A 12,684-nucleotide genomic window follows, 5' to 3' on the forward strand; every position below is an offset into this window, starting at 1 on the left:
CTCTGGCTGTGATTTCTGTAGTGGATTACTAAAGAGAAGGTGACTGCAACAGCACAGGAAGGACATGGGGGTTGTGTAACTGGCAAAAGCAGCCAAGACAAAAGGTTGGAGGTGCATCTGAGAGGTATTTCAGGTATGAAATTTATGGGATTTCTGCAACTGATGTGATGTAGGTGGAGGTGGAATTGGCAAACTTGTTACAGTGAGAAGCGGGTGAGTCATGGCAACCCAGCAGGATTTGGAAATCGAGGGAGTGGAGAATTTGGAAGCTTCAGTAGAGAGAGCCTTGTATAGGGCATTTGACATTGAATAATGGTTTGTGTATAGACCACAATTATATGTCATCCGTGCATACAAGGGCGAAGTTAGTGTGGATGAAGTCAGCGCAGGTGAGTGTACAAAGGGAAGTAAGAAGAGGAATGAGGTTAAGCCCTGGAAACATACATGTTGAGAAGGTTGAAGATGAACACCAAAAAGAAAGCGATCCCAAGGGAAGTCCAAGTTGTCACCAGTATATCTATGGAACCCAGCAGTGAAACATGAGGCAGGGTTCATTCACAAAGAGATGGCCATTAATTGGCATAAGTATTAATTGGCAATGCCATTGTTAATGGTCCAATGACAAGATATAACTGGTGGGATGGTTGCTATTGTGTACTTTCTTTTTTGTTAGTCTTCCTCTACAGGGTTCTGAGTTTTTAAAAATTTATGTATTTCTCCTCCTCCTCCTTTTTCTAGGTTGGACTAACTGGAAATAGAAATTCATTGTTGGAGGCTATTTCATTTAATCAGTTTGCACAGGAAAGGATATAGCCAGCCTGGTATTCCTTGCTCATCTGACCTCTTCCACTGACAGAGTGTCTTACTGTAAGGCTTCACGAGTTCCTCAACTCTTAGTTTACTGTGTGTTTTGTGTACTGAACCAAACACAGACATAAACAAATATATGGAAATGCACTCATTTCTTTTTCTCTAATATATGTGCAAGTCTTTTGGTTCTTTATTGGCAGCTAGCTGTTCTCCTGGGGACATGTTTCTGGGCAAAAGCCAAACACAAGTTTAGTGCCCGGGGAAGAGGAACATTGTGAAATCAGTAAGACAGCAACCTTGCCGATCCAAGACAGCAAGACGCTTTTATAGTTGGAGAGTGAGCCAAAGAAAAATACTTGAAAAGACCGGAGAGTTCTATCTCTCACTTGACTCTGATTTGCTTAAATTTCATTTCTATGGAATCTTGGGCAGTAAGTGTATCACCAAATGCAGACATCAGTTTGGGTGGAACCATGGCTAACTACAGGGAAGCTCGCTTATTTCCTTGACACTTGCTCTTGTTTTTTCCATGAACATCGAGTGACCCCGAACGTTTTTTCTCTAACATTGTAGCAACAAGGGACTTGAAAAAAAATGAAATTCATGAGACAGCTATCTTTCTTGGCTCCTGAAAAGGCTGCCTCTTAATTGTCCCAAGAAAGACGAAATGATGTTACTGACCCCATTTCTCAGGAATGATAAATGGGTTGCTTCAGCAATAAATGCAAGAATAGATACTGGTGAGGAACACTTTTACAGCCTTATTTTTTCCCTTATATGTTTATTATGAATTCAATCAATTAAAAGCTGAACCAAGCTAGGGATGAACACATCAATTGCTTTCTGAAGGTTGCAAAGATTTCAAATGTAATACATTTCAGAGAAGGCCTCTAATGCATTTTTGAATCTCTCTCCCATCCCTAAGTTCCATGTAAACAAAGTATGTTTCTTGCATTGTATCATTAGCTATGCCAGATTATCAATTTTCTCTTGAACAATGTTTGGATGCTTTCCTTACAATTTCCCTGTAATGTAATTATGATATTTTGAAGGAAGTAAAAAGTCATTAGGAAATATTTTTTTAAATTATTGGCAAAAATATCTGCTTAATTCTGGAAGGAATCAAGGCTTTGAGCTCAAGAGACAAAAGTGGAAGAGAAAACTACATTTCATACTTGATCATCTACAGAAGGCTTTCTTGCTTCCTGTGTAAGCAAACACAAAACTTTCCATGGCTAAAAATCACTAATTAAAATTTCTTTATTGAACATGATAGTGATAGGAAATATTGGAAACTTTTTATTGTTTTATACATTGATTTATACTCTACACTAAGCTTTAAGACAGTCAAAAGATATGCTGAATAGATTTAAAAGAATTTGTTTCAGAAAATACCCAAAACCATTACCTTGTTTAGAAATTCTGAGCTGGGTATGAAGTTTAAAAAGCATAATTTGAATGTCAGTTCATATATCTGTCTATCTACTATCTACTATCTATCTATCTATCTATCTATCTATCTATCTATCTATCTATCTATCTATCTTCTTCATCATCTACCTCTATTACTTATCATATTTATCTATTTATTAATCATATATCCATTTCTACCTATTTATCTATCACCTCTGCTTTACCTATCTTCTTGTTCATCATCTGTCTTTGTTATAATTTATCTATTATCTATAGCTATCTTCATCATCATGTATCTCTATCTTCTTGTTTTTCATATCTATCTCTATAATTTATCCATCACATCTATCTATCTATCCATTCATCTATCTATCTATCTATCTATCTATCTATCTATCTATCTATCTATCTATGTATCTATAGTTATCTTCTTCACCATCTATCTCTATTACCTATCATATCTGTCTATTTATTTATTAATCTTATATCCATCTTCTATCTATCATCTATGCTCTATCTATCTATCATCTATCTATCTATCTATCTATCTATCTATCTATCTATCTATCTATCTATCTATCTATCATCTATCTATCTAATCTATTCCAGTTTAGGTGCTTATTTAAAACCTGATCATTTTTTTTGTCCTCTCCATACAGTATAGTTCTGAAAATCAGGGAAGTTCTAAGAACCTATCTGCCTTTAGTTTTTGTATGTGGGAAAGTAGTTGTGTGATCTTCATTTTGCTGAGAAATTCATAGATTACTGTTTATACCATGGACAAAATTGTTCTCATGTTCATTAGATGCTTAATTGTTCCACTGATCTTGGACTGTCCTGAACGTGGTTAATCAACAAATCCTCAGTTGTACACAGTAATCATAAAGATACCTTGGACCTTTCAGTACAGGATCCTGTACTTAAGCGGTGTGAACATGGGAATTCTGCTTTCTCAAGTATTCAGGTGAAGAATCACTAAGTTAGGATACTTAGAAAATTATAAATAAACAAGAGTATGAACTTATGTCGGGCTCTTCTCATGTTTATGGTGGTATTACATGTTTAGAACAGTGTTAGATATAGAAGGTACTGAAGAAACTTGTGATACGGAATGGTAGACATCTTCACCAATATCTTTTTTGGAAGCATTCATTTTTTGGAATAGTTTGAACTTCACTGGTATCCCTGTTCTTTATTATTTTCAAAACAGCGTATACATTTCTCCTTCCTGTTAATCATATTTTAACATTTTCATGTCATCTGGATAAATAACTTGAGCCTGAATGGAAAATTACCCACTCGGAAGGATACTGCCCAGTGCCTTTGGATTTTGGTAGGAAGATCTTTCTGTACCATATCAGTGCTTGTAGAGCTGGGTGGATAATCACATACATAATACTATAACCTGTATTTATGTAATATCTTTTGCTTAGGACTAAAATCCTTCTTTAGACCTTATATAGTAAGAACAATCTAGTCAGCACTCCATAGGTGTGTATGTTGTTTTACAGATGCCTTACACATGAGTCGCATTGATTGGACCACCAAGATTTTAGTGTCGTTGACTCTTCCACCTGGCTGATGGGCCTCAGGGTGGCTGAAAAAGCTGTGTCCCAACAAGCAAAGGCATCTTCCTTTCAGACAGGTAATAGTTTGACACTTAGTTTATAACTAGGTGTTACCTTAGCTGGAGGGGTGAGACAGGGCCGGGACAGGCCAAGGAAGGAGTGTCTTGGCAAAGAGTATGTGGTCGATGCTGGAGGCTCGTGACAGACTAACCTGAATCTCAGACGGAAGGACCGGAAGAATCTGACCCAACAGGTCAGAACCAACATTTGGTAGAGAGTGAAACTGACGATTAGTATGCCAGAGAGAATTCTCCAAGGCTGATTGATACAACCGTGGGGGAAAACTGAACTTTGACCTAAAAGCCAGTCACCAGACCACATCCTGTAGAGAGAAAACTCAGCATCCTCAAAGGCCTAAGCAGGACGGGATGTATCACTATGCTGTCTGGGCAAGACTAACTGAGAGTATATTTTCTGAGAAGCATTTTGTTTGTTCCTTCTATTGAGACCTAGATCCTGGGAGGAAAACTTCCGAAGTTATTCATTTCATTGCTTTTGGAACAAATAAGTGGGAGAATACTTCTTAGTGAAGACAAATTTTCATAGACAGCTGTCAAGCACGGAAGCTTTTCCTGACCCAGCTTGCATTTCTATGACGTTGGTTACTAACCGATACCAGCTAGAATCTGATAATATTACATAAAATTTCTCTTTGTTTGTGGTCTAATTTTGCATATTCTGAGAAGACAAGTATGAATCACAGGTATTCAGCAAGCTAAGAGGTTCTGAGTAGTTGCCAACTTCTGTAGTAACTTGAAAATTTCCCTGTTGGCTTCTAGCCAACAGGCCCTGTAGGCAGCATGAGATGCTGATCTTTGAACTTCAGGGATAGTAAATGCTTTAAAGTAGTAAAAAGGGTATGAAGGACAGCACCTCTCCTCTCCCCTACAACTCCATCTTTTCCTCAGATGGAGCTCTCAGTCAGTAGTCTGACTGCCCGAACTCACTAACCTCCTACTAAGGTTCTATGGCTAGTGAAGCTGCATTAGTCATTTGTCACTGAAGAAAAATCTGAGAAAACAATGTAAGGGGAGAAGGAGTTTGCTTTGGCTCACTGCTTTAGTCCATAAGCACATAAGCCACGCTAACTTCATGACCCGTGGAGGATGAGGCACAATATAGTAGGGGGCTGTGTGGTAAAGTGACTCACCTCATGGTGGAGAGGAGACAGACAGAGGAAGAGCCTGAGAAGATACACCATTCAATCATGACCCCAGCCATCCATTTCCTTCAATCTGATCGACAAACCAATAGTCTATTCAATTATGAATTCATCAATGGTAAATCCATCGAGTACACTATCTTTCTCAGGATCCAGTTGCCAGCATATAACCAAGCCTTAAACATATGGGCCTTTTGATGCAATACTTTATGCCCGAAACACAAGAGCATTAACTTTGATTTCATGAGAATTTTTTAATTTTCTCTATCGGGACTGATATTTAATAATATAACTGTTCAAAGAGGGTTTTTCTTGAATGAAAAGAGAAACCCTGTTTTCAATATAGGGTAAAATTAAAGACTATGTATAGCAAAGAATATTAGGCTAGTAACAATCCCATCAATAATTATTCCAGTGGTGTTGAATCTTTTATTTCTCTTACCCTTGAGACAAGTCTATCAGGGTAACTTACTTCTTAATCATCTTCTAAGAACAAGGGCTCTCCTGGATAGATAATTCTATTGATTACTGTGACATTATAACCAAGTGTATGGGATTAGGACATTTTACCATTTCCAATGTCTATCTCAATCCTAAAATTGTCTTGCTCTCATTTTATCCTACAGATTAATTTATAAAAATTTATTTTCTACAGCTATGGTACCTAGTTTCAGCCACTGTCACACACATACAGATGTCAACTAACTCAAAGGAGCAAAACTCAGTTACACAGGACAGGGACTGAGAGGTTTCCAAGAGTATATTCTCTATGAGTGAAGGTTCGGGTAAAGGCCCAGTTGTCCACTGTATATGTGACAAAGCAGTAGGTAGAGAGTAGAGCAGATCAGTGCTAAGGACACTGTGACGCAGTATTTATAATCTTGGTCTATGAGCACTAAAATGCTTTCCCGTACATTATTTATCAGCTATAGTCTTGCTGACTCTTTGTTGGTGTGTGTAGTATCTTCAGGTTGCTTTGCCTGTGTCTTCTCAAGTATGTGATGGAAGGGATTTCTTCCTTCTAGAATATCTAGAGAAGAATTTCTAGGTTCATCTCAATGGAGAGAGGCGGTGTTTTAATGTGGTGGTTAGTAGGCAGTGGTTAACCTAAGATTTGCCGAGGACCTCTTTGAAGGCTTTCTAAATGATTATGGGCTTAAGATCTACTGTGGCTTACTCTAAAATATGAAATCATATTTCTATGGAACCATATGACCCGACAATATAAACATTATTCAGAAAAGTCAAACTGAATAATCAATATGGAGGCATGTGCTCTGACTAAGACAGTATATGTCCTAGAACCTCCAGAATGAAACTTAATTTTCAAGAGCTTGCCACGTGGCTTTCTTTTCTTTGCCTTTTTATTGGATATTTTATGTATTCACATTTCAAATGCCATCCCCTTCCTCAGTTCTTTCTTCTAAGCAACTCACAAGATTGTTGACCGGTGTCAGAGTGTTTGCTCTGGTAGCTGTCTGTTGTAGGGTCCCTGTTCTAGCCTCCTTGAATTTCATGGCTATTATCTGTAAATGAAGAGGTTTGGTGATTTGCCACTTTATATTCTCGGCCATGTTTGAAATTCTGTGATCTCATGGTTTACTACTTGCTTTCGTGGGTGAAAAAAAAAATCCCCACAAATCACCCCCCACCAATGATTTCCTTCTATTGTCATGGTATTTCGTGTGTACTATTATTCTTAATATTTCTTTGTTAATTGTTTCCTAGAATATCATGATATAAATTTATTAGCTACTGGGAAATGCCTGGGAAATATATCCTGATCTCTCAGGTTTTTTCCTTAAAGGCAAAGTGTATGCTCCAAAGAGTTCATGAAGAAACATGGGTTGTATTTGGCAATTGATCCGTTTGACACAGAGACATAGAACTGAAGAGTGCTTGGGCCACAGGATGCTAGAAGCTTCTTTAATTTTATCCAAGGCAGATGATTTTATATCCCAATATTTTTTGTCTTCTTTTAATCATGCCTTTTTTCCCATTTCCTTTGCTTTCAGGTCAGATAAGCTGACATGTTGTTTTACATAGCAAGGGTGTGATGGTGTCTGAACGGAAAACACTCTGATTTGGGGGGGGGATTGTTTTTTTATGGGTCAGCACTTTTGTGACTATAACAGACCGTGACTGATTAAGACGAATGGTTGTTGGATCACTGTAAGGAGGAAGGTTTTGTTCAGTAAGCATCTGTAGAGGAGGAGAGCCCTGAGTTTTGAGAGCTGTCAAGCATTTGCGGCCATGGAGCATATACACTCACTGTGGATACCCAAGCTTGGCAAAATCAGGTCTAATTTCAGCAACTCCTTCCACTGGCCTATACTAGGTTTTTGGGTGGAGTGGAGCAGGGTTTGTGATACTGTAATTAAAAGCAGATTTAATAAGGCATAATACTTATTATTAATAATACTTATTATTCTGTTTGTTGAACAGAATGCTTGGTCTTGCCTTGAAATTTAGAGGAAAAATAAATGCCTAAAGGATACCCTTGGCACAAGGTCCGTGGACTGCTAGAAAATAAAATGATCTGAAGAGAAAAAAAAAGAACTGATATTAATGTTGAGTTTTATGACTTTAATAGTCATACTGTGGGTATGTAAAATAATGTCTTCACTCATAAAGAATTCAACAAGGAGCATGTCATGCGAAAGGGTCTGATTTACGCAGGTGATATATATATATATATATATATATATATATATATATATATATATATATAATATGCGTGCGACCAGAGGTAGCAATGAATAAAACAATCTCACTTGCAACTGTTTTATAAATGTATTAAAATTTTTTAAAGTGAGGAAGAGGAGAGGGGCTTCTTTTTACAGCTTTGAGAAGAAATGCTAACTAGTAACCAGGTCACCAGCTTCCCTATAGCTGGACCAGCAAGTGGGTGAACTTCTAAATGAGAAATGCAAGTATTAAGCTGAAAATAACAGTCCTAAGCTTATGAAACCATAAACCCTTTCCCCCGTTTTTGCTCTGCATCGCAACCTGTTTCCTTTGTCTCATTATTCTTTGTCTGCATCAGACTGGGAAGAGCTTGAGTTAATCAGTTCCACTCTGTCAGAAAGTCCTTCTAATACCTTGACCTAAGCCAGAAGAAATATGTGTAAAATCTCCCCAGGAATTGGGGAAGCCTTCAGTATTTCTCAGGCCAGAGGGTCTCTTTCTTGTTGTAAGCCAAGGGCTAGGGATACTATTTCACCTTTCTCCCACCCCGGCACAGTCTAGTCTCTCTTTCTCACTGTAATGGGGAAACCCCTAGATTCTGGTTTTTGTGAAGCCATGTTGATAGGCAAGAGTATGCAAGTTCAGCCTGCTGGACTACCAGGAACCATGCTGTACACTCAATAGTGCAGAACGAGTTTTTGCTTTCTCGAGTATTAAATTAAAACAGACAGGTAATCCTGTTTTCTCTGAGTTTCTTGCAGGAGTCATACCGTGAGCAAAGGGGAAAGGATACTATTGAGAGAGAGAGAGAGAGAGAGAGAGAGAGAGAGAGAGAGAGAGAGAGAGAGAGAGAGAGAGAGAGAGCTGGAGCGTTTGTTTTTCCACGTGGGGCTTCAAGCTCCTGGAGCATTAAGGGCATAACACGAAGGATGCACGTCTCATAGTTTCAATTCCCACCCAAAGAGCTACCTTTGATCTCATCTGGAGTTCATATTCTGGGAGTCTCGGGGAATAAAGGGCTTTTCTTGCTCCTTCATAGCTGTAAAAGCATGTCTGATTCAGGAGCGTCATGTAAACGGCCTGTGAAGCTCAGGCTGCTTTGAAAGTCTCTGCTCAGCTATAACATTCCTTCAGCAGGAGGAGGATGGTTTGGAAAAATGTAGGTTTTTTTTCTTGGAAACAAAGATCCCCACCAGACTTGCCAGGCTGAAGGAGGTTAGAAGGATACTTTTGCCTTCGGGGTGTCCCATCTCAGCCGCTGGGTGCCAGTCCAGGCAGGTAACGCTTTAGTTGACACCTTCAGGATGAACAGACAGGGAGAAACTTGTAGTCATTTTTCTTGGCAGAAGCCACAACCCAGCCCAAGTTAATTATGTCTGAGAAGAAGAATAGCGTCTGGGCACCTGCAATTTTCAATTTGGTACCTTGTTTTCCTGTGCCGAGTGTTCTATCAAGCCATTCACATGTATCTTCACACAATCCCTTCCTGGTTTCATGCGAGACCATGGGAACACGGAGTTTATAAATGTCTGGGTAATTGTCTCTGTTTACTGAGAACTTTGTATGTGCCAGGTCTGATTAAGAGCTGTGCGTGCATCCTGTCATTTAATCTTCATGACAACACTGTGAGGGACATAAATTTATTGCTCACACTTAGCAGTGGAGAGAATGGGGGCTTACACAATGCCTTGCCCTAAATCATATGACTAAATAATGTGGAACTGAAGCTTGAAATGAAACCCAGCAGTCTGAAAGGAGACTCAAAGGCTTTGATAAAGTTCTGTCAGCACTGCACAAACACACACATACAAACACACACACAGCACTTACACATACACCACATGCACATACAAACACCACACACACACACACACACACACACACACACATGGGGGAGAGAGAGAGAGAGAGAGAGAGAGAGAGAGAGAGAGAGAGAGAGAGAGAGAGAGAGATGGGGCACATCCCTTTGAATTAGAGGGCGGCTAATATTAGTTTTGATGTTATAATCAGGTTTAATTTAGAAATATTTTTGGGAAATACAGTTTATTAATGCCAAATACAGAATGTCTATTTCCTGTTTAACTTTCTACATTTAATGGTAACAGTTACTAACGTTGGATCCATAATGCCCCAAAGTATGTATGGCACTGGGGCATACTGAGTACTTTGAACTGAGGAAACTCAGGAACTCAGAAAAAAGCACAAAGTTCATTCTGAACGTCTTCCCTTCTATCCCATTCCCTCAATCCCTCCCTGAGACAGATGCTTGGACCTGGAGAACCTTCAATGGCCCTCGTGTTAAAAGCTTCATAGTGATATTGGTAGGTGGTGAAAAATCTTAAACAGAACCCAGTGGAGACTTTAACCCATGAAGAATGTTTCCGCAGAGAGTACTCTGCGATCCCTAATCTTTCCTCTTTGTCTTCTCAGGCAGCACGAGGTGGATAAGCTTCTTGTGCCACACAGCCCTGCTGGGATGCCCTTCCATACAAAAGAGATGTGGCAGCCAACCGCAACGGAAAGACTATGTATAAAGAGGGTCTAAACCTTTCTTCTTACTAAGTTGACTGCCCTGGGAATTTGCTATGGCAACAAAAAGCTGACAGTGCGGCTGGCAACAAAAACTAGAAGCTTCTTCCCCTGAGCAGGTGATAGGATTAGCAACTTCTTTTTTCTAAAGCCACGAAATCTGACTGTGCAACTCTCTGAACTCATATCTCTCTGGCAAACCCTCAGCTCGAGGTTCTTCCCACCCCACAGCAAACCGGGAGAGGGAGCAATGCCCTGAAAAGCTGAGAGGAATTTGACCAAATGGACTATGCTGGAATTCACTTTCCTTATTTTACTATGTTTGTACCATCTTCCTTTGTCTAAGCACACTTCTTTAAGACGGCTTATCTTAAAACAAATCCAAGAGCACACAATATACTTTGTTTAGTTCTCTGGAATTCTACTCCTACCTTAGGCAAAATTATCATTAAATAGCTTTTTGTACACTTCCATTGTTACTCTGGTTCTTGTAAAGCTTGGAGAATAACACATCTTACCTTTCACCATCAGACCCTAGTCTGGTCATGTGTTATCCTTAGAAAGGTGCTCCTCTCAGTACTGTGGCCCCTCTCAGCTCTCATCTTATTGATCTTCTTTATCTGTCACTCTTAGAAAAAAGTCAACAATTTCCAGCATTTGTTCTTGTCTTACCTCATTCTTCTTTGCAGTGCTTTACAAGTAGTACACATGTATTGTGCAGGGTACAGGCTTCCATAAGGGCATCTCCACACAAGCATACACTGTCCTTAGAGCATGTTCTCCTAAAGTCCCCACCCTCCCCATTCTCACCCTCCTCCATGTCCTCTCTAGTCTCCTAACTGCCTTTGCTTCTGTGTTTGCATCCTATGTATACATGTGGTTTTATGTCTCTCTGTAGAATCTGGGATCACAAAGCAGAGAAAGTGTATGATATTTACCACTCTGACACTGGCTAAATTTGTTATGACACTCTTTAATCACAAGCCTTTCCAAAGGACACAATTTCATTTTTCTTTATGTTTCAATAAAATTCCTTTCCGCATGGACCACATTTTTGAATTCTGATGGTGCTTCAAACCTGTCCTGATGTGAGGCCAAGGTAGCCAGGCCTCTTACTCTCTCAATATTGAGACTTTCTCTCCTTTCAGCAGTTTTGCTGAAACTCTGTTTTGCTGAACAAAAGCTCAGTAAATAAATATCCTGCTGTGAACTGTGTGTGGCTCACTCTGCTTTGCCGAAGTCCAGTCTCTGAGAACTTCCATTTGCCTGAGGGAAGAACCACTCAGATGTTCCACAGGTGAAAACTGGACTGCCTTATGACGACGGCCAATAAACACAAACCTGTGGACGGCCTTTGTCTTACAATCAAACCCGCCATGATCCATCCTGATCAACTTCCCCCAAAACACACTTATTTGGTAAATGCACACTCCTAAGTTATATATCTCATTTATTCTTTTTTTCAGATTTTTCCATCTTTATTAACTTGGGTATTTCTTATTCACATTTCAAATGTTATTCCCTTTCCCTGTTTCCAGGCCAAAATCCCCCATAACCCCTCCCCTCCCCTTCTCTATGGGTGTTCCCCTCCCAACCCTCCCCCCATTACCGCCCTCCCCCCAATAATCTAGTTCACTGGGGGGTTCAGTCTTAGCAGGACCCAGGGCTTCCCCTTCCACTGGTGCTCTTACTAGGATATTAATTGCTATCTATGGGGTCAGAGTCCAGGGTCAGTCCATGTATAGTCTTTAGGTAGTGGCTTAGTCCCTGGAAGCTCTGGTTGCTTGGCATTGTTGTACATATGGGGTCTCGAGCCCCTTCAAGCTCTTCCAGTTCTTTCTCTGATTCCTTCAACGGGGGTCCTATTCACAGTTCAGTGGTTTGCTGCTGGCATTCGCCTCTGTATTTGCTGTATTCTGGCTGTGTCTCTCAGGAGAGATCTACATCCGGCTCCTGTCAGCCTGCACTTCTTTGCTTCATCCATCTTGTCTAATTGGGTGGCTGTATATGTATGGGCCACATGTGGGGCAGGCTCTGAATGGGTGTTCCTTCTGTGTCTGTTTTAATCTTTCCCTCCCTATTCCCTCCCAAGGGTATTCTTGTCCCCCTTTTAAAGAAGGAGTGAAGCATTCACATTTTGATCATCCTTCTTGAGTTTCATGTGTTCTGTGCATTTAGGATAATTCAAGCATTTGGGCTAATATTCATTTATCAGTGAGTGCATACCATGTGTGTTTTTCTGTGATTGGATTACTTCACTCAGGATGATATTTTCCAGTTCCATCCATTTGTCTATGAATTTCATAAAGTCATTGTTTTTGATAGCTGAGTAATATTCCATTGTGTAGATGTACCACATTTTCTGTAGCCATTCCTCTGTTGAAGGGCATCTGGGTTCTTTCCAGCTTCTGGCTATTATAAATAAGGCTGCTATGAACATAGTGGAGCACGTAT

At 39.8% G+C, this 12,684-nt stretch overlaps 1 long non-coding RNA gene across 2 annotated transcripts in view; it reads left to right on the forward strand.

Moving 5' to 3' along the window:
* The window catches only part of LOC103691459 (uncharacterized), a 42,962-nt gene extending 32,263 nt beyond the window's left edge, over nucleotides 1–10,699 (forward strand). The window contains exons 2-4 of one of the 2 annotated variants that reach the window (XR_015674009.1): nucleotides 3,735–3,868; nucleotides 9,964–10,022; nucleotides 10,132–10,699. This is a non-coding gene — a long non-coding RNA (uncharacterized LOC103691459). The remainder of the gene's footprint in view (nucleotides 1–3,734; nucleotides 3,869–9,963; nucleotides 10,023–10,131) is intronic. The other variant, XR_015674011.1, reaches the window with a different exon arrangement.
* The last annotated feature ends 1,985 nt before the right edge of the window (nucleotides 10,700–12,684 follow it).

This window comes from Rattus norvegicus, chromosome 2 (genome assembly GCF_021556685.1).
Source record: "Rattus norvegicus strain SHRSP/BbbUtx chromosome 2, alternate assembly SHRSP_T2T, whole genome shotgun sequence".
Taxonomy (NCBI): domain Eukaryota; kingdom Metazoa; phylum Chordata; class Mammalia; order Rodentia; family Muridae; genus Rattus; species Rattus norvegicus.